The sequence below is a fragment of the Crinia signifera genome, chromosome 12 (genome assembly GCF_055691185.1).
Source record: "Crinia signifera chromosome 12, ASM5569118v1, whole genome shotgun sequence".
In the NCBI taxonomy this organism is placed as follows: domain Eukaryota; kingdom Metazoa; phylum Chordata; class Amphibia; order Anura; family Myobatrachidae; genus Crinia; species Crinia signifera.
In genome coordinates, this window is record NC_139228.1 from 47,897,587 (window position 1) to 47,918,752 (window position 21,166).

The following is a 21,166-nucleotide window of genomic DNA, read 5'->3' on the forward strand; positions in this document are numbered from 1 at the left end:
CACGTTTCATCACACATTAGTACCACTTTATCTTAAATACATTACTCCTCACATTATTCACATTATACCCTTAGAAAACAATCCTGAGAAAATATTGTATTTTAAGCACCTCCATGGCCACACTGAAACCCAGAACAAAGCAGTGTGTGCTGGGCAGAGGAGAAGAGCTGCAGCTGCTGCTGTCATTTAAGGGGAGGGGGCCCGGGGCCCCCACTGGGCCCTTCCATCAGACTTTGCCCGGAGTAATTTGTACCCCCCTACCCCTTTCTCTCGGCACCCCTGATAATACCACATAGCCCCTTACACATGACACACATTATTAATGTCCTTATAAGCATAATGCCCCTTACACATTATGCCAACCTTTATTAATGCCCTCATACACATAATGACACACATAATGCCCCTTACACATATGTTGCACTTTATTAATGCCCTTATACACATAACACACATAATGCCCCTTACACATATGTTGCACATTATTAATGCAATTATACACATGACACACATAATGTCCATTACACATATGTTGCACATAATTAATGCCCTTATACACATGACACACATTATGCCTGTTACACATGTCGCACATTATTAATGCATTTATACATGACACATATAATGCCCCTTACACATATGCCGAACACTATTGCACAACCAACCCACCCCCAGACAGCACTCCCAGAGCTGCTAACAATGTGACCTCTGCCTCTGTTTGGATACAGATGTTACCTCATACATCTTGCCTCAATAGGCCATGCAGCTCCTGGCCAGTTCTGCTAATGTTGGGTGCCTTTTTTGCTGAAAATTCATCTTATTTGCATTGTTATGTGACCGGGACACACAAGGAGCTTCAGATGATTAAAATGATATGCGACATGCCTATATTCTGTGTGCGACTGTGGCTGTACCTGCATACGGATTGCTATGTTACAGTGATTTCCATGAATACACTATTTCATATGCAGATACAGCCTCACTCACACACAGAATATAGGCATGTTGCATATCATTTTAATCAGCAGAAGCTGCTGGTGCCCATAGGCTTTCCAAATGCCCTAGGCAATTGCCTAGTTTGCCTATGCCTAGGGCCGGCTCTGTGCTGGTGTATTGGTCTGCTAGGGTGGCAGCCTATTTTGCTGACCCTGGGTTCCGGTCCAGGACCCACTCTTTAACCTCAGCTGGGCAGAGTGCAATTGACTGCTCCTGCAGAATGAGGTCCTTCAATTTATCATAGTCCTTTACGTGCAAGCCCTCAAGCCACTGATGCAACAGGATGGACAATTGCGCTAACAGGCCCCCATAGGTATCAGAGGGGCTGCGCTTTGGGTCTCTGAACTTCTGTCAGTATGCCTCAGGGGTGATGTTGAAATGCTTTAACAAGGCTTTCTTTATGGCAGTATAATCTCCATCCAGCTCCTGGGGAAGGTCAGCAAATGCTTTCAAAGCCTTTCCCTTTAGCCCAGAGGTTAAATAACTTGCATATTCACTGGAGTCCATTGCAAACTGCTGGCATGTCTCTTTGAAACTCCTGAAGAAAGTATCCAGGTCACCATCTTTCTCCAGCACGAGAAATTGGTCATGCCGGGGCTTTTTCCTACCCGGGTTACTAACAGCGCTCTGGCCTCAGAGCCTCACCAGTTCCAACTGGTACTCACGCTCGGCCTGACACTCTGCAGCCTCAGCATCTCGTTCGTCTCTGCGCTGCTCAGCCTTTTGCTCGGCTTGGCGCTCTGCAGCTTCTCTGTCAGCGGTTGCTTGGTAATGCTGCATTAGCTGTAAGGCGATTGCTGGGTCCACGTCTTTCATTTGCCTGACAGCAGTTTGAAGGTAACTCTGCAGTGTAGACTCACTGTTCCCAGCAGATGTATCTGACCCTGGTGGGGCATCACTTGTGTTGTCCTGTGCCAACTGAGCCCTTGGAGTAGAAGTGTCCCTGGACTGGCGACTCACTGTGTGACTTTTAAAATTATAGTAAAGATCTGAGTTCTGATTCTGGTGATGTGGGTATTTCTCACAAAATTTTACCAACACTCACTTAAACTCTTAAAAAGAAAATTAATTCTCAATCCCACCACTTGTCACCAGATGTCACGTATACATCAATCTGAGCAGCGTGACTGGGGTTCGCTTTGGACACATGAGTCCCCTCTATGAGGTACACTGCCACCAGCAAAGCCTGATTTTAGCACTTTTAAACTGCACAAGGGGCACCACACAATGCAATATAAAAATGGTAACGTTGTAGCGTTCTCTTCTTTGGCTTACAGGTCCTAAGAACACAAAATCAGAACTGGGAATATGTATTATTTATTACTAGAAATACTAGAGCTTTAAGTGATAAAAATGGTTACAAGATATTACAATGATTGTAAAGGTACACACAAGAGAAGTACATCTAAAAAAAAATAAAAGGGAAAAATGACAAACTGTATCTTACACCCAAGTACTGGTTCTGTAGTGGGGGGTCTCCACATGAAATCTCTGTTCGCTTCCAGACAGTTTGCTGTTCCCCCAAGAAGTAACACCTGCTATAAGAGACTGTTTGTTGCTGTTGGTTACAATCACATATAGGCCCCCTTTTTATAATTATAAAGACTGAATCAGTAAATTAAATGCAGGGGTGTGCTATCACTGAAAAATTATACATATGTCACAAAGGCCCTTATTCTGATCGGTGCGGATTTCTCCGCATGCGTACGTCCCGCCGATGGTGATCGTCTGCGCATGTGCAGAGGTCACTCTGCGCATGTGCAGGCGATTTCGCCGCACGTATTCTTGACACGCCGCACAGGGGGCGTAGAGGGGCGTGAGGGGCTACTTAGCCTCATTACCCTATGCATACGCCCCGCGTTTCATGGGCGTTCCCATGCAAACGCGGGGCGTATGCATGGTAATGAGGCCGTGACGCGTGTGTAGGGGGCGGGCATCTGACATCGCCGGATGTCAGCTGCCCGCCCCCATACATGATTTCACATGGACACGTGTCCGTGTGGTCTTGTTTGGCGGGACCTGGTGGAGCGTGCGGCCCTGCATTCGATGTTCGGCGACCATCGAATGCAGGGGCTGCTCCCAAGACGGAGGAGGCGTATCCCCGTCCAATTTCATGCGGATCGCCACATATCCGCGTACGGACGGAGGTGGCGATCCGTATGGAAGGCGGGGATTCGCCTGCACGGTCGCGGCCGCATATTCCTGATCGGGCCGCACCGATCAGAATAAGGGCCAAAGAGAGAAAAAGAATCTTGGTGTGGGGCACCAGTTAAAGAAATCTGGCATAAAATATAACTTTTATTATTATGTTTTAAAGCAAGAGAAAAATGTTAAAAAGAAACACAAATAAGACAAACAAATGAAAATGGTGCGTGGTTTAAAACTATGCGTGCGGGCGTGCCGTGTGTTGTATAATTCTTATAGTTTATGTAAAGAGCAGCACTTAGACAACCAATTCTCTTTGGATATACAGATGGGGCCGGTTTTATCTTTGCTGGCGAACCGCCAGCAGCATGCTGCTGGCGATCCGCCAGCAACACGGCGCTCCATCTGACTGAGACGCGCGTGCGTCCCCCACGCACGCGCATCTCAGTATCTGGGCGGCGAGGCGGACGCAATACTGTCCGCCTCCCGCTCGATAGTGCTGGGGGGGACCCGAGGAGGCTTCGGGGGGTGCGGTCGCCCGGTGTGGGCACCGGGCGACCGAGGGCAGCACCGTCCGAAGGGGACGCGCGCGCACCTCGTGCGCGCGCGTCCCCTTCCGGCATACAGATGGCGGGGATGCAGGTGATGGCGATGGCGACGCCATCGCCATCACCTGCAAAGATGAATCCCGATACATCTGTATGAACGATACTTGATATAGTTTATATTACTCTTATTAGTATAGAGCACATTTGGTTGCTCTATGTAGAGAGTTTATTATATTAATTTGTACCCATAGAAAGAGGGGACCTTCAGCTTTCAGCCCAGGGTCCTTAGGCTCCTGGGGGGTTTCTGGGTACTCAGAAACCCCCCCTGCATGCGCCACTGGTACTAATTGGCCGATGAGTGGACTGTGAATCAGTGAAAATAGATAGAGATAGGGAAAAAACACTAGATCAACCAAGTGTCCCGTACAAAATATATATATATTTTCCAGCATTAGACTGGACCACCTGTCTGTTGGCATCCACATATACACATGAATACAGAAACTTGTAGAAGCAGTTTAACGTGCTTCTTATTACCCCTTTAAATCTAATTTGAACAGGAACTGTGTCCTATGCTTAATTTAGTCGGCTATAAAGATTGTACAATAAAAATATGGGTATAGGTTATGTAATTAAGAAAATTCTGATCAACATCAAACTGGACCGTCTGTCTGTTTGTTTCAAAAATGCAAAACACATACAGTATATATATAAACCTTCTTAATGATGATATTATACAAAAATTTGCAGCAATATGTTAGCAAAATGTGGATTTTAAACTTCAAATAAATATGATCATATTAGAATGTATCTTTCTTCGTTTACATTACCACTTCACGTGTATCTGGTAAGGGGGGTCGCAGTCCGTGAATTCAGATTCTAATCGTGTCTCCACAATGTATTTTAGTTGTCATGTCTGCAGTCCCAGTGATATCCTACATTCACTTGGTGGCAAAGAATCTCTGTATATGCAGATTAAAGTTTATAGTGGAGCGGGAGGTGCGCTGAAGCTCTAATGCGTCCTGTCACCAGTGTGGCTGCTGTGGTGGCGTTAATGTGATCTAACTGGCGTGTTCCCCATCTGCTGCCGGTTCCCCTTAACAAAGTCAGAGTTGCGCTGAGGCTCCAATGCCTCCTGTCACCCACACGGCTGTTCTAGTAATAGTAGGAGGCACAGACTCCCTACAAGGCCCCTGGGCCAGATGGCTTCCCCTCCAACTTCTATAAGACCTTTAACACCCAGCTATCCCCAGTGCTTCTCAAAGTTTTTAACGAGGCCTCTGAAACCAAACATTTCCCCCTAGAAATGCTGGAATCTCGTATTGTCACAAAACCTAAACCGGGAAAACCCCAGACTTCTGTACAAAATTATGGGCCCATTGCGCTTCTCAACTCCGATATGAAACTATACGCTAAATTAGTTACTAATCATATCAGCCCTCTCCTCCCTTCCCTTATTAAACATGACCAACTTGGTTTTGTATTAGATAAGCAGGCTCCGGACAATACGCACAGGGTGATAGACGTTATTGAATTCTGCACCACAAAGAAGGTTCCTCTCATAGTTTTGTCGTTAGATGCTGAGGAGGCATTTGATAGGCTTCATTGGGAGTTTATGCAACTGGCCCTGGAAAAATGTGGTTTTCATGGAAGGATATTAGACTCTATCTTGGATTCTCCCCCCCCCCCCTCTGCTAAAGTAATTACCAATGGGTGTACCTCTTCAGGCTTCCAAATCACTAATGGTACCCGACAAAGGTGCCAGCTCTCTTCTTTAATTTTCGCTCTGGCAGTCAAGCCTCTGGCTGAATGCATTAGATGTGATGCCGATTTATTGCAGATGACGTCCTGCTTCGCATTCTAGACCCTGTAAATTCTCTCCCTGCCCTTCACAGAGTATTGCGGGACTATACAGAAGTCTCTTATTATAAATTAAACACTAGTAAAACAGAGGCCCTCCCTCTAGGCCTTTCACCCGGGTTGGGATCACTTGGTCTACAGCATAATGGTTGACAGTCATTAGGTCGACTTTGGAAAAGGTCAACATGTGTCTAGGTCGACATGGGTCTAGGTCGCCATGGGTCTAGGTCAAAAGGACATTAGTTCGACAGGTCGTTAGTTCGACAGTGTTGACAGTGAAAAGGTCGACATGAGTTTTTCACTGTTTTTTTACCTGAATGTCAACACAGTCGATATGGACACAGTTTAAAGTGCACCGCATCCCCTTGCATCGCTCACTGCGCTCCCGATGCGTCAGGTACGGCGCCTCGTTATGCTCGGCACACTATTTTATTCTCCAACCACGCCCTAGTGGGCATGAAATACCGCCTGTCGGCACATGTCGGCTCAAAAAACAGTGAAAAAACCCATGTCGACCTTTTCACTGTCGACCTAGACACTGTCGAACTAATGACCTGTCAAACTAACGACCTGTCAACCTAGAACCATGTCAACCTTTTTCTATGTCGATCTGGAACCATGTTGACCTTTTCCCATGTCGACCTAATGGTGTCGATCTAATGAGTGTCTACCATAATGCTGTAGACCAAATGACCGCATCCCCTTCTACCGGATACGGTCACGAAATTAAAAGATTTATACAACTATTCGTGGCAGACCGCTTCTTTAAAATACTTAGAGATTCACTTGGCATCTGAAAAACACATTATTGAATGCAACTATAACCCCCTTGTAAAGGCCTTTTCGGAGCTAATTGGAGACTGGGGGCGAGATTTAATGAGATGCGAAAATGTGATTTTTGCGATTTTATTCACCAAAACGGCAGAAATTCCCCTTGTTCCCAAATTCGCATATTTGATGAGATTGCAAAAAAACAGGAAAAAAACTGCGAATTTTCCACAAATCGCACTTTCTTAAAGTGCAATTTTTAGTAGCGTCGGAACTCGCATCCAGATGTTTTCCCATTGAAAAGTATACAATTTGCATACTTAATGAGATGCGAATTCGGTAAAATGTCTAAAAATCGCAAAACATTTAGACCAGGTTCTGACAGACGAATTGGCCAGAACCCTGCACAGATCATTGAGATCTGTGCATGGTCCTGTGTTAAAAAATGTGTTAAAGTGTTTTTTGGAAAAAAAATTGGCGTGGGGTCTCCCATCCTGGGCATAACCAGCCCCGGGCTCATTGAGCTGGACCTGGTTTCAAAAATACGGGGGACAAAAAGCATAGGGGTCCCCCAGATTTCTGAAATCAGCCCGGACTCTTGGACCAGTCCTAGTTCCAAAAATCTGGGGGACAAAAAAATCTGGGGGTCCCCCATATTTTGAAACCAGCACCAGGCTCCAACATGGCACAGCCGGGGGACACTTTTTTGATAAGGTCCCCCGTCCGAAACATGAGCACCGGCCAGGTCAGCCTTGGACGGGGTACCTGGAGGAGTGGGGACCCCCCCCATTAAAGGGGTCTGTGTCCCCCCCGGCTTCACCCATCCAGTGCTGAAGCCCGGGGCTGTCACTGGCGTCCGTGGCCAGTGGATGCCGGCCTGATAGTGTTAAATCTCACAAACGTAACATTGCTTTATGCAGGAGAACTACAAGTGCCAGCAGACCTCCCCCGCATGCTGGGACTTGGAGAACCACAAGTCCCAGCATGCAGGGCATTAATGGGCCCGCTGGAACTTGTAGTCCACCTGTAAAACAATGTTAAAAGAAAACACACACACAAAGTATAACTTTATTTTACACACATACACACCTCACTTTTACACCAATATACTTACCAATCCAGGTTCCAGCGCTGGCTCCCTGCTGGATTTTTTGTCCCCCATATTTTTGGAACCATGACCAGTCCAAGAGTACGCGGTTGGTTTCAGAGATACGGGGGACCCCTATGCTTTTTGTCCCCTGTATTTTTGGAACCCGGTCCGGCTCAATGAGCCTGTGGCTGGTTATGCCCAGGAGGGGGGACCCCACGCCAATTAAAAAAAAATGTATAAACACAAAATCGCACATTACCTCAAATTCGCACATTTTCATGGCTAAAATTCGCAAATTTTCATGCCTAAAAGTCGCCAATTATCGCACTTAATCACACTTTTCTTCCCGAAATACCTCATTAAATATGCGAATTCACTGCTAAAATGCGATATAAAAAAAGTGCGATAATGGCCAATTTTGAAAGTGCAAATAATCGCATTCTATTAAATGTCCCCCTGGATGTTGCGCAACGTTTCTTGGCTTGGGAGAATTGCAGCTGCTAAAATGGTCCTCTTGCCGAAACTAATGTATCTATTTAGGACAAATTTAAACAAATTTAACCAACTCTTAGCTAAATATGTCTGGAAAGGGGCCAGTCCTAAGGTTGCAAAGAAAATACTATTTAGGGCTAAGATAGACGGAGGAGTTGCTTTCCCAGATATTGAAACTTATTACTAGAGAAAGGATTATATGCAACAAAAAAAGCTTGAAATATGAATGCAAATATGCATGAAAAATACTTAAAATATGCATGAAAAGTGTTAAAATATGCTACATTAAATAATAAAAAAAGTACTTTTTAACTTCTTTATTTAAAAATCAGCATACAATTAGTTGCAAATAAACCTCAAAAATAGGCCCACAGCATCTGCAGATGTCAGTATGCTGGCTGCTACAGTATACTGCAGCGTCCAAAGCTCTTCTTGCATCAACTGCACGGACCCTCATCTTCAGCACTGATGGATCAAATGTCAGCATAGCGTGTGAGGGCGGCGCAGTGGAAGGCTTCCTCCCTGCGCCGCATACTCACGGTGACACAGCATCACTTTTACACCAATATACTTACCAATCCAGGTTCCAGCGCTGGCTCCCTGCTGGATTTTTTGTCCCCCATATTTTTGGAACCACTTGGTAGCAACTTAATAATTATCTGACAACACAGTAATGGTTGTCACTACTGTTTAGCAACTGCATTGTGTTAATTAAATCCACCTGACCAGGTAGTGCAATACTATCACCAGCCAAGAATTACTATTTATTGATCACTGTTTCAGAAGCTGACTTACAGAGTATTGATCTCTATCATACCTACCAGCCTCGTTACAATATACTGCACGAGTTACTTTTGGAACTATTGTATTATATGTCTTGTATATATATTTCTTTGCTTACATATTTACAGTTTTCAATGCTCAGACTGTCCGGTCACTATCGTCTGATTTAACGGCGGTCACAAATAACCCCAAATTTATCTGGGAATTCAGCAAAAAACTTCCGCAGGGTGTCACAATAGCCCCAGTCGGAATTATCAAATACTGACACCAATGGCGACTAACGTGCACCATCAATGAGGATACAAAACATCATTTTTGGATAATTAACTCCTGTCATTGAAGTTATTCCACATTACACCTGTGGCGACATCATTGTTGGTTGCTTCACCCCAGTCATCCTCTTGCCTTTCCGGGGAAGGGTCAGCGCTCCCTTACTCTCTCATCCATCATTTGATACCATCAGTAGATGGTGGACAGCAGAAGTAAGGGCCCGCATCATTGACACCAACCCCCCTTTTGTTGCCCTATTTCCATTTCAGTGCTCTCTCATCAGTCGCGTCAAATCTGTCCCCCCTGCAATGCAGGTCAGCAACAGGGGGGGGCACTGATGATGCCACTGAAAGCAGAAGCACTCTATTTCACTTGGGCTACAATGTTGGTGCCCCTTTATCCTGCCAACATTACAACCATTCCTCACTGGATCGCCTGAACCCGTCCCGATCTCAGTAGCTAAGCAGTGACGGGCCCGGTCAGTACCTGTGGGAAGACTCACTGGGAATACCTGGTGTTGTAATTATCAGGCAAACAGGGGATCACCTTCTGGACCCAGCCCAAGCTCTCTGTATTCTTTATTCTTTACACTCTTGAATCTTGCAACCCTTTTGCACTCCCCCATATTTCATGCTGTGACCCACCAATACTTGAATACGACGGAGGTGTTATTTAAGTGTGATTTGAATCATTATTTTTCATGAAGTGTGTTAAGCATCCTTGAAACCATACCTGTATCAACTATTCCACACATTGGTGTAAATGAATCATATCTAGTGATAAGTGTTGATTTCACAGGTGTCTTATATATCTATCCTAACATTGCGCTTACTTTGCAAATTGAATCAAGGACCCTTGTATGGCAATTAGCCTTTGGATTTATACATCCCTACTGTATATATACAGTGTCTTTCTTTTTTAGTATCAATCATAATAAAAGTTAAGTTTTATTACACTCATTATACATCGCACCAATCACTCATTATCATTATTATTATATATTTTTTTCAAGTGTGCCCCAAAAACCTAACGTATGTTCCCTTGTGGTCATCCTTGTGACCCCCCCCCCCTTTTTTCAGCCTAGAGCAGTGTCAGACTGTACGCTATGTACATCCAAGGTTCCCCACTCTGCGCACATATTGCCCCGGCCTGCACACTCTACCACTACCTGGCCAGCAGCAGCAGGGCAAAGCAGTGCTGTGACTCGCGGGTGGGAAGAGGGCTGGGCCTAAAATATGCACCATTACTAGATTTAAGGTAAAATATGCAATAACCAGTGAGAATGAGCGAAATATGCAAATGCATATGCAAATATGTAAATGCATATAATCCTGTCTCTACTTATTACGCTTCCTGTGTGTTGAATCAGACTAGAGATTGGTTCACTCTCGTCGATCCGAAACCATGGGTGGCTCTAGAAGGTGTTTATTCCCATCCTGTCCCTATTGCAGATCTTCTGTGGCTCCCCCCCTCTGTAACACGGAAATATGCAACCCTATGCAAATCTATTAAACTAACCCTAGATATTTGGCATAAAATGATAGCATCTGTAGAGAATGCAGTTTTACCAGCTATCCTATTACCACTTAAGGCCCTAAAGTCTCTGATCCCTAATTTACCATTGTAAGGATGGATTAAACAAGGTATAACCTCTGTGGGAGACCTATATATATTGGAGATCATTTAAATTCATTAACATGTACAGATGGGGCAGGTCCCATCTTGGCAGGGGATGGCGCTGGCGTAGCCAGCCGCCATCCCCCGCCAGCGCCATGGCGATAGTGAGAAGGGGACGCGCGCGCACGAGAGACGCGCGCGCCCCCTTCCGACGGCGCTTCCATCCGTTCACCTGGGGTCCCCGCCGCCTGCCCGCATCCCCCCCTAACCCCCCCTAACCCTGTCCGTCTCCCTGAGGCGGAGACAGACAGGGTTTCCGTCGCGCTGGCGACGGAGACTGAGACGCGCGTGCGCGTGAGACGCACGCGCGTCTCAGTGTATTCGCTGGCGTGGCTGCTGGCGGGTCGCCAGCGCAGACGTTCTGGCGATCCGCCAGTCAGGATGGGACCTGCCCCATCTGTATACAAAACAAATGTAATATTAATTTATTAATTAACAGTTTCTTATATAGCGCATACACATTCCGCAGCACTTTACAGAGAATATTTGAACATTCACTTCAGTCCCTGCCCCAGTGGAGCTTACAAACTATATTCCCTACCACATGTACATGCACACAGACATTCTAGGGTTAATTTTTGTTGGAAGCCAATTAACCTGCCTGTATATTTTTGGATTGTGAACCCACTCAAGCATGGGGAGAATATACAAACGCCGCACAGTTAGAGCCATGGTGGGAATCGAACTCATGACCTCAGCGCTGTGAGGTAGTTATGCTAACCATTACACCATCCGTGCTGCCCAAGATACTATCTGTACTATGAGATGCACGCTCCCGGGCATCTCATCGTATGGTACAAAATGTGCTGCACATACTTTTTGTACTAGCTGGTTATCACATTGCATCGCATTGTATGCACACTGCATGCACAAGGCATGCAATGCGATGTGTACTATATAAGTCCCAAACGGATCCGTTAAACGGACCGTGTATGGGCAGCTTTATTCCTGTTGATTATCATTTGTTATTTTTTTTGTTCTCCCCTTTTTTCCCTTCTGTACCCCCTAATTTCTTTATAAATGAAAACCTTGAAATAAAAACTTAATGTTTAAAAAAAAAAGAAGTGAGAGCCACAGACAGGATTCAGGGAAACTCTGTTCTTTCAACCATCACTATCAGATATGATGTGCCAAGCCTTGATGGGATGAGGACTTGGGGCATTATTCTGATCGGAGCGGCCAAACGTGCGTACGTTCGCCATTACCGCACGCTAGCCGTACGCGGCCGTTAGGGTTAGGTCCACCCACAAATCAGCCGCTTACGTACGGGCAGAAATACCGTAGAAGGGGAGTGGCGTACAAATGAGCGTACGGCAACGTACGCGGACGGCCCAGCCCTTACACTCCGACAACTGGCGTACAACTGAGCGTACGGCGCCGTTTACGGACGTCTTTCGTTCGTCTTCCCAACGACTTCTTGTGGAGATCTGAGCGTACGCCAGCTTGCACGGACGGGTCCCTATTGTTTTCAATGGAAAACTCAGCTTTTGTCACCGCTCGTGAGAGTGAGCGTACGTCCGTGCACGCTGGCATACCCTTCACATATATGGACCTGCAAATCTTGCCTCTCAACTACTAATCTGACAATTGATTAATTATTCTAATTGTTATTCAATTATTGTTTTCTATTAACTCACCTATGTTTGTATTAGAGTGAACACGTTGACACATGTCGACTTGTGTAGATTGAGTGTGCTACTGTGTAAAGTCTATGAAAGCACGTAGTGAATGTGTATAACTGTTTAACAAATACCTACCTTAGCATATATATAAGCAGGTCTTAAAAAGATTCTTACCTTAAATTAAACAAACCTTTAAATGTAGAGAAGTATAGAAAGATAAGCTTCCAAGGTGTTTGAGTGCTGTGTGTGGCTTGCAGGTAGTGAAATCATGGTTTTGACTTAATAGACTGCAGCATTGCTTATTACATTCAGGTGTATGTGTTTGAGTAGTAATCAGCGTTAATTAGCCAACTCAGGCGCACGCTGGCATGCGGTATCTGTAGGGGTGGTTTGAGCTGGCGGTTGGCGGCCGCCTGTTTGGTGTCCGAAATGAACGGTGCCTTAGTCGATCGTGCGGTAGTAGCACCGCTCATTTTTGGTGCACACCCCCGTGTACGCCCATATTTACGCCCATTTTCCCTCATTATTTCGGCCGCTCCCATCAACACGCCCCTATGCCGCCCCATTACCCGTACACTCGCGTACAGGTTTTTTCGCACGTTGAGAGCCCGGCCGTAAGCGTTGTGGAGTGTTCGCGCCGGCGCATTAGCGTATCTGCACATGCGCAGATCATGAAAAACCCCGGGACGTACGCGTACGGCCCGGCCGCTCCAACCAGAATAAGGCCCTAGGAGTGGGACCTGGTGGGAAAGGTTAATGTGCAGGGTAGCCATGAAGGTAGAAGGAGATAGACCTGACAGGGAACATGTCCAACTGGTGTCTCCAGAGGGCTTTCATGCACAACTGGTGTTGGTTGCCCATGGTAACCCCTTTGGACAGTCACCTGGATATGACCCTTACAGTGATGTGCCTGACACAAAGCTTCTCCTGGCCTGGACTGTTAGATGATGCCCAGGCAAACTAAGACCTGTGATATTTGTTGGCAACTTCAGCAACTCAAGTGTCATTTTATTCCAGGTCCTGCCCACAGTAGAACCCTTACAGTAAGTTGCTAGGACCAAGCAGGTCCCCTGCCTGTGACCAGTAGAACAGGGAAGAGACACAGCCTCCATAGACTGGGGCTTACTGTATAACTGTATAAGCAATAACCATTTTCTGTGAGTGTATGAAATGAGATGGTAATTGTCCTTTCCAAGCAGGTGGTATGATGAATGACAAGGCCTTAGATATTCAGTGATGCACCTGGGGAAGGGGATAATTTGAGTGTTCAGAAACTAACCCGGACATGGGATATTATTCTGGTTGGTGCGTACATTTCCGAATACTTTCGGATGGCGTTTTTTAGCCGTCTGCGCATGCGTGGGGAACGCTATGCGCATGTGCCACGCATGGTCTACGTACTTGTTCTCAATAATCCCGTACAGAAATGTGCACCGCAATCACTCGGGAAATATGGGCGTATTATGGGCGTCATTCGGAACTACACAGGGGCGTAGTTTCAAAGTGGGCTAAACTGGGCGTAAAAAAGGGGCGGACACGGGGGTGTGCACTCATTCTGGTAGGCGTGCATTCGGACAGCACACCGAATGCACGCGAACAAAAAGGCTAGAAATATGCGGTGTTCATAAGCAAGTATTGCTTTGCGGACATCACTCATTCATGCGCTAGGCAATTGGAACGCCCAATCAGTACAACCAATGTCAGCTGAACACAATACAATCCACTCCTTTACTCATTACTCATTAATTACACGCTTCTCATTGCTTCAATTGGAACCATTGCAGCTTAAATGGACCATTACTAAACACACATTCATATATGCTGCAGTTTTCACACACAATTACACTGCAACCAATGGACAGAACTTACTATCAATAATAGAAATAGACATGTCACTTCTACATGTAACAATTAAACCACACATTTGGGGATACAAATATACATTTATTACAATAAATTCAAAAATAAAATGGAAACCGTAACAAAATAAAAGGTACCATGCCAGGAATGTACAAAAATAATATATAATAAATAAATGATTTTGTGACATACAGAACCACAGCAGAATCATTAGGAAAACATCAGATGGCTTCACAACAAAAGTATAGCACCAACACTTCAAGTACAGCAGACAGTAATGGTAGCCGAAAGAGGCCAACAGGGGAACCAAACAACACATTCGAAACGAGGGCAAATGTGGGTACCCCCTGCACGGGATTGGACACAGGAAGCTGACACACACAGCTCAATGAAAGATTTGGGAAGACATAAGGGTGGAGATTAATGCGGACACAAGTTCATTTGCGGGCACGTTTGGCCCTGGTAGGCTCCTTGCCACGTGCAGCAGCTCTTCGGCTACGGCCACGGCCACATTCGGATGGTGGCCCAGGTGGAGCAGATGCTGGTGAGGGGGGGGATGGTGTTCCCCCTCTGCCAGCAGGGAGTGCTGCTGGTGGGAATGCACCAGAAACGGATGACATTAGGACCCTATTTCTGGAAACTAGCTCCACCATAAGCTCATTATGGTGGAGGAGGGGGTCATTTTGGCACAGGGCTTGATCTGCCAGCACCTGCAGGCTTGCAGCCATGGCCTGCTGGGCCTCAGCCATAGCCTGCAGGCTCCCAGCTATTGTCTGCTGGGTGGTGACCAAACCCTGCATGACCTCCTCGGTCCTACGCATCCGCTCTGATGCCAAGTCTCCCTGCTGGTGAATGTGGCCAAGCACCTGCCCCCACCTGTCGTATTCGGGGTTGGCCGGTGGCTGCTGCTGCTGCACGTGCCTGGCACTGGTGGCAGGTGGCACAGACTCCGCCACCTCCTCAAGAGATTCTTCACCAAGCGGTGGGGATGCTGGTGAAAGAGAAAATTTCAATTACAACACATTCCAAGAAAATTTGTTCCAACTACTTATGGCATGCCAAATAATTACCTTCAACAAAAGCAGCAAAGACTTCCGCTGGGGCCTCGCTATCCATGTTGCTCACCCCCCGGACCTCCTCTACTGCAATGCAGCACTCTGCCATCTCCTCCAGGGGGGTGAGCTTCAGTTTTGCTGGCATGGGGCCAGCCCCAGAGGTGTGGCTGTGTTCCCACCGCTTGGTCAATTTCTTCTTGAGGTTGGTTTTGAAGTCGTGCCACCTGCAATCAAAGTTTACATATTACTACATGTCACTCCTCATGTTTGCTGTAGCACCCATTGCAATCTGCATCTGATTACAACATGTGCTTCATTACACCAAACTTACATAATAGTTAAATGGAAAACCAACCCTTAGAAGATACACTCACACTCACCCTACAATAACTATCGATTAATTGACATGGCAATCATGTCCGTGGCTCCAGGCAACGTGACCGGCCATTGACCAACTCCATCTAACATGTAATGTAAACATTAGTGGTCTTGTACTGCTCAAATGTAACACACATGAACTTGCCTCTTCTTAACGTGCTCCGCCTCACGAACTTGTGGAGCTACCGCATTAATTTCCGCAGTTATGTCCTCCCAAATCTTCCATCTCCTTGTGTGTGTCAACCTGTCCTGTGGACACTCAATCCAATCCCGTGCGCGGGGTACCAGGATGGCAAGCTCCTGCGCTTCGTATGCCATGTTTCTGCTGCTTGGTTCCTCTGTTGGCCTCTTTCGGCCACGGCCACCTGTCGCTGTACTTGAAGTGCTGGCCAGGCTACTCTGTTGGGAAGCCACCTGTTCTGTTCCCAATGATTCTGCTGAGGCTGAAGATGGGCCAGCTGCCGATTGGCCTGATGTGGATGGCCCAGCTGGCTGCTCTTCTCCCACTGGCTGGTCTGTGTTGAGGGGGACATAGGAGGTGCTGAAGTCCATGCGGGCAAACAGGTCCTGACACTACTGGTCTTCCTCAGATTGAGATCCAGCCATGTTTGCAACAACTTTTTGCCTTTCTAGCACAACTTTAAATACTATTTCTGTAATTGGCGTACATCAGCGAACCCTGCGTTCCGTGCGGCAGCGTTCCGTGCGGCAGCATCACATACGGCAGCATACGCCGTGCTGTTTGTGCGGCGCATAGGCCATGCCCATAGTAGCGTCAATTCGATTGTGGAAAACCTGGCAACCCTTCAAAGTGTAATTTAGGTGAACTGTTGTAAGATTTGCTATAATGGACACCTCCAACGTTATGAAATAATAAATGCTATCTGTGAATGTTCAGTAGTACTGTGCTATTGTTGAGATTGTCCATAAAATGTAAGTAACCCAATCCATTTGGAAATCCAGGCCAGAAGTCATGCAATAGTGATCACTGATGTCATGCACAACACATGTGCTAGGCCTATAAATAGTGGTTTGCTGCTAGGTTCATTTGTCTCCAGATCTGTATTGGGCCAGGGTCTAAGGTAAGCTCTCCCATGGTCATTGTCGAGATGATATACATTAACAATGTAAGGGTTTTAATGTATGCACCATTGGTTCACTGAGTACAGATTGTTGGGACAGCAAAGGCTTGTTAGCATTATTGAAACATGTTACCTGGCCACCATTTTACTCACAGCTGTTAAACCTGTGTGTCACCATATATTGGTGAACTACATGTCCCAGCAATACTTGGAATGTGTCATTTGATTTATTGATCAGTTGATCACACCTATAATACTTCATTACTGTTTAGTTGTTACATGTTTTAAAGATATTTGTGTTTAAGAAGGTGTGTGGTGAGGTAATATTATTGTTACATCATTATAGATTAATATGGATATTCAGGACTTCACTGGGCGCCCGTGTATTGTACGTATTGATTCATCTAATGAGACAAATTTATTGCCATGACCAATCTTTGCATATGTGCTTCCTTATTTATGATCATTTCGTTGTAGGTTGCTGAAGCAATGATGGATTTCATGGCTGATAGCCTAAGGGCACTTGCGGCTCACCCCACTCTTCGCCCAAGGAGGCCAGGGCGTGCAAGAATCTTTCGCACACGGGTGACACTCTTTGGGATGCCCGATGATGAGGTACTTACTAGGTACAGGTTACCCCCACATGTAATTCTAGATATACTCTCTTTAATTGAGAGTGATCTAGAACCTCTTCATGGGCTCACGACAGCAATTCCGCCTCACACTCAGCTGCTGGCGGTCTTGCATTTCTTCGCCACAGGATCATTCCAACAAGTAGTGGCAGTACTTGCTGGAATATCTCAGCCGGCTTTCAGCAGAATCCTGAGGTGTGTGACGTCAGCCATGGTTAGGCGCAAGGGGCACTTCCTAGCCATGTCTTTTGCCCAAGAGACCCTTCACCGAAGCCAGCAGGCATTCCAACGAATTGCTGGCTTCCCTAATGTGATAGGGGCTGTGGATGGCACCCATGTTTCATTTGTGCCTCCATCATGAAGTGAGAAGATCTATAGGAACCGAAAATTGTTCCACTCACTCAACGTGATGGTGGTATGTGGCCCATCCATGGAAATTCTCTCCTTCAACTCGAAGTTTCCCGGAAGTGCCCATGACTCTCATGTTATTCGACAAACCGGGATTTGGCAGAGACTCCAAGAGCTTGAAGGCCGTGATGCGTGGGTTCTGGGTGACTCCGGTTACCCATGTACGCCCTGGCTACTTATGCCGTACAGCTCCCCAGCACCAGGCCCACAGGAAGCATTCAATAGGGTGCATGTTGCCACCAGGCAAGTGGTGGAGCGCTCAATTGGCCTGTTAAAGGGTCGATTTAGAGTGCTCCACCGCACTGGTGGTGACTTACAGTATGCGCTTGAAATGGTGTCGAGGATTGTGGGCTGGTGTGTATGATTTCACAACATAGCTGTGTGGCGTGAGATACCCTTTGATGAGTGGGAGGTTCCATCTGAGCCGCAAGATCCGCCCCTGCGCCCATCCCGCTCCCCAGAAAGCAGACGTGGATACCAGCTGCGGGACTCGGTGGCCCAGAGATTCTTCAGGTACATTTTTGAATGTTGCACAGACCAACCCAATTTCAGATCAATTATCCCCATCAAGGTTGAAAATGATTTAAATTTTGTGTCCTCCTAATTAAACATTAGGCAGCATGGCCTCTTAATGCCAATAGCAATAGCACTACGTATTATGTTTGAAGTGTATTGGTTTAAGACCAATATTGCAGGTCACACTTATACCTTGTACATAGATTTGAAAATGTATTTTATGTTTCCATTATTTTAGCTGACCTTATCATCCATGTCTGGTGAGTACATTGAATTTCATACTTTTTTCACCATGTATGTGTGGGATGTGTGGGTGATTATTTTATTTGTAGATGTTATATTTATTATCACATATATAGAGACAGAACTTACCCAACCTTGCAGAAGGGAAGAAGACAGACCAGCACTCGTTTTAAAGAAGTAATTGTATTAGAAAGTGTTCACAGCATGGCAAACATCTTTACAAACATCAGACAGACCCGACAGTCTGTTTCAACTGGGCTCTAACCAGTTTTCCTCAGGGGTACAGAGCATCAGCTAACACAGGCAGTATTTAACAAGAAAAAGGCGCCAGAAATAAATGAGCATTCAAATTAGCGCTGTCACTCAGCACCACGCACGGGGCTGAAAGCGTCATGTTGCTAGGCAACGGGGGTTGGTCTGTGCGCGTCATCAGGGAATCCCTGTGACTCCTGTGTATAGGAGCTAATGCTGTTTGATGTTCTAAAGACGGCTGGAGTGCGGGGATAGCGGCGAGCATGCTAAGTGAAGAGGGAAGATAAAGGATTGTGCAGGAGGGAGCTAGATGTGTACAGTGGAAGCGCTGAAGCACGGATAAGTGAGCGGCTTGCTGTACCGCAGTGAGTGGGGAGGATGTCTATCGGGTGATCACCTGGGGTGTGAGGGACCACTGGATTGGGAGATGTTGCTGACGCGCTCAGTCCCGAGTGTCCAGCTGTGGGATAAGGCTGAGTGCTCAGGGGCAAAAAGATACACAGGATTGACAATGCAGCATGAGAGAAAGGTTGACACACGGCAGTGTCGACAATTCATTGACAATAGTTGGTTAGATGAGTACACAACGTGCATGAATGAATAAGTGGCTGTATGTGAAGCATTTCAATGCATACAATTCACAATATTAGCTGTAGAACACACAGCGGTGTCTGCAAACACAATTGCACACGGAGGTGCCATAAGAGGATAAGTTACACATCGCAGTGGACATAGGCAGCACACGGCCGTGCTAGACATAGTTAGCTCAATTAACCACAGTCAATGTTGTATCACAATGTTGCATAATGGCAAAAGTCAACCTGAGACTATGTGTCTGAGGTGTATTTAAAATGATGGGAAGACATGGCGATTCACTTCATAAAGTGGCTCACCAGTTGTCCAAAAGAGAAGGTATAGCGCTGGATTTAACATTATGTGTAAAGGAAAAAGAAGGCTATGGGGAGGGATATCAGCAAGCTCGTAATGATAGTGTAACTTATTACACTATAGTGTTGGAAGGGCTTTAGATAAAGCAGCCCATTTTAAAGTCCTCGTTGAGGCCATGCTGGGTCAAAGAGTTCAAACGGTAAATCCATTGTAGCTCCCGTTGGAGCAATAGTTTGTCACGGTCCCCACCCCGTCGAAGTGGGGGTATGTGATCAATAATGTGACACTTCAGTTCAATAATAGTGTGGCGTTTCTCCAGAAAATGTCTGGCCACAGGGAGTTGTTTTAGATCCATCGTCTCTTTCAAGGGGCTGAAGCATTTTTTGATGGACGATCTGTGTTGTCCTAACCTCTCTTTCAGCATTCTAGAGGTCTTTCCGATATATAGGAGATTGCATGGGCAGGAGAGTGCATGAACAACAAATTTGCTGTTACAATCAAGTTTGTGGTTGATCTTGTATTTTTGTCCATTGCCAGGATTCTTGAACTCGTTGCCTGTCACCAAAAAACTACAGTTTGTACAGCCTGAGCATTTTTTTGTGAGCCAATTGGTGGCTGTAGGGATGTTTTTGGAGATATCAGTTGTGACTACTAGGTCCTTCAGGTTGGGGCCACGTCTATAGGCGAATCTGGGTGGTGTGGCAAGTATTGGTTGTAGTATAGGATCGCTTGCAATGAGGTGCCAGTGTTCTTTGATTTTAGTCTTGATGTGACCAGAGGCCACGGTGTAGGTACTGCAAAAGTTTAATCTGTTGTCATCTGTAGCCTGTGTTTTGTCCTTGGGCTTGAGTAATTCATCCCTGTTTGTGTTGAGTACTTTATCTCTCGCTGTTTTCACATCACGCCTGCTGTACCCTCTTGATAAGAAGCGCTTGCCCATTGTATCCAATGCTGATTTGAGTGTCTCTGGGTCTGAACTGATGCGACACATCCTGAGCATTTGGGAATAGGGGAGTCCTCTTTTGAGTGCTTCTGGGTGAATGCTTGTGGCGTGTAAGAGTGTATTCTTGTCTGTACTTTTTGTAAACACTTGGGTCGAGATGACACAGTTCTTGAGGGTGACACTCACGTCCAGAAAACTAATGGCCATGCTGCTGAAATTGATGGTGAACCGTATTGTCCCAGGGACTGAGTTCAGATAGTTGACAAAAGCCAGAAGTTCATCCTCACTTCCAGACCATAATAGAAAGAGGTCATCTATGTATCTGACATACATCTTAATGTGTTTATTGTAGATTGGGTTGTTATAGATGTGTTTATCCTCATAGGCCGTCATAAATAAGTTTGCGTATGCCGGGGCCATGTTGGACCCCATGGCTGTCCCTTGGCGTTGCAGATAAAATCTGTTCAGGAATAGGAAATAGTTCTTATTGAGGATGATTTCCATAAGGAGTGTCAGATAGTCGATGGGTGGACCAGTGTAGTCTTTGCAGGAGGTGATGATCTCTTGGCAGGCCGCAATCCCTTGCTTATGGGGGATATTGGTGTAAAGACTAGATACGTCTAGTGTCACCAAGAGCGTACCTGGGCTGATGTCTGTG

The 21,166-nt window shown here is 46.1% G+C and overlaps 1 protein-coding gene and 1 pseudogene across 11 annotated transcripts in view; both read left to right on the forward strand.

Annotated features, from left to right (window-relative positions):
* Window positions 1–21,166, forward strand: part of BEGAIN (brain enriched guanylate kinase associated) — a 330,134-nt gene that overhangs the window by 115,894 nt on the left and 193,074 nt on the right. The gene's annotated exons all lie outside the window — the stretch shown is intronic.
* On the forward strand, window positions 9,361–9,478 carry LOC146050881 (5S ribosomal RNA; annotated as a pseudogene).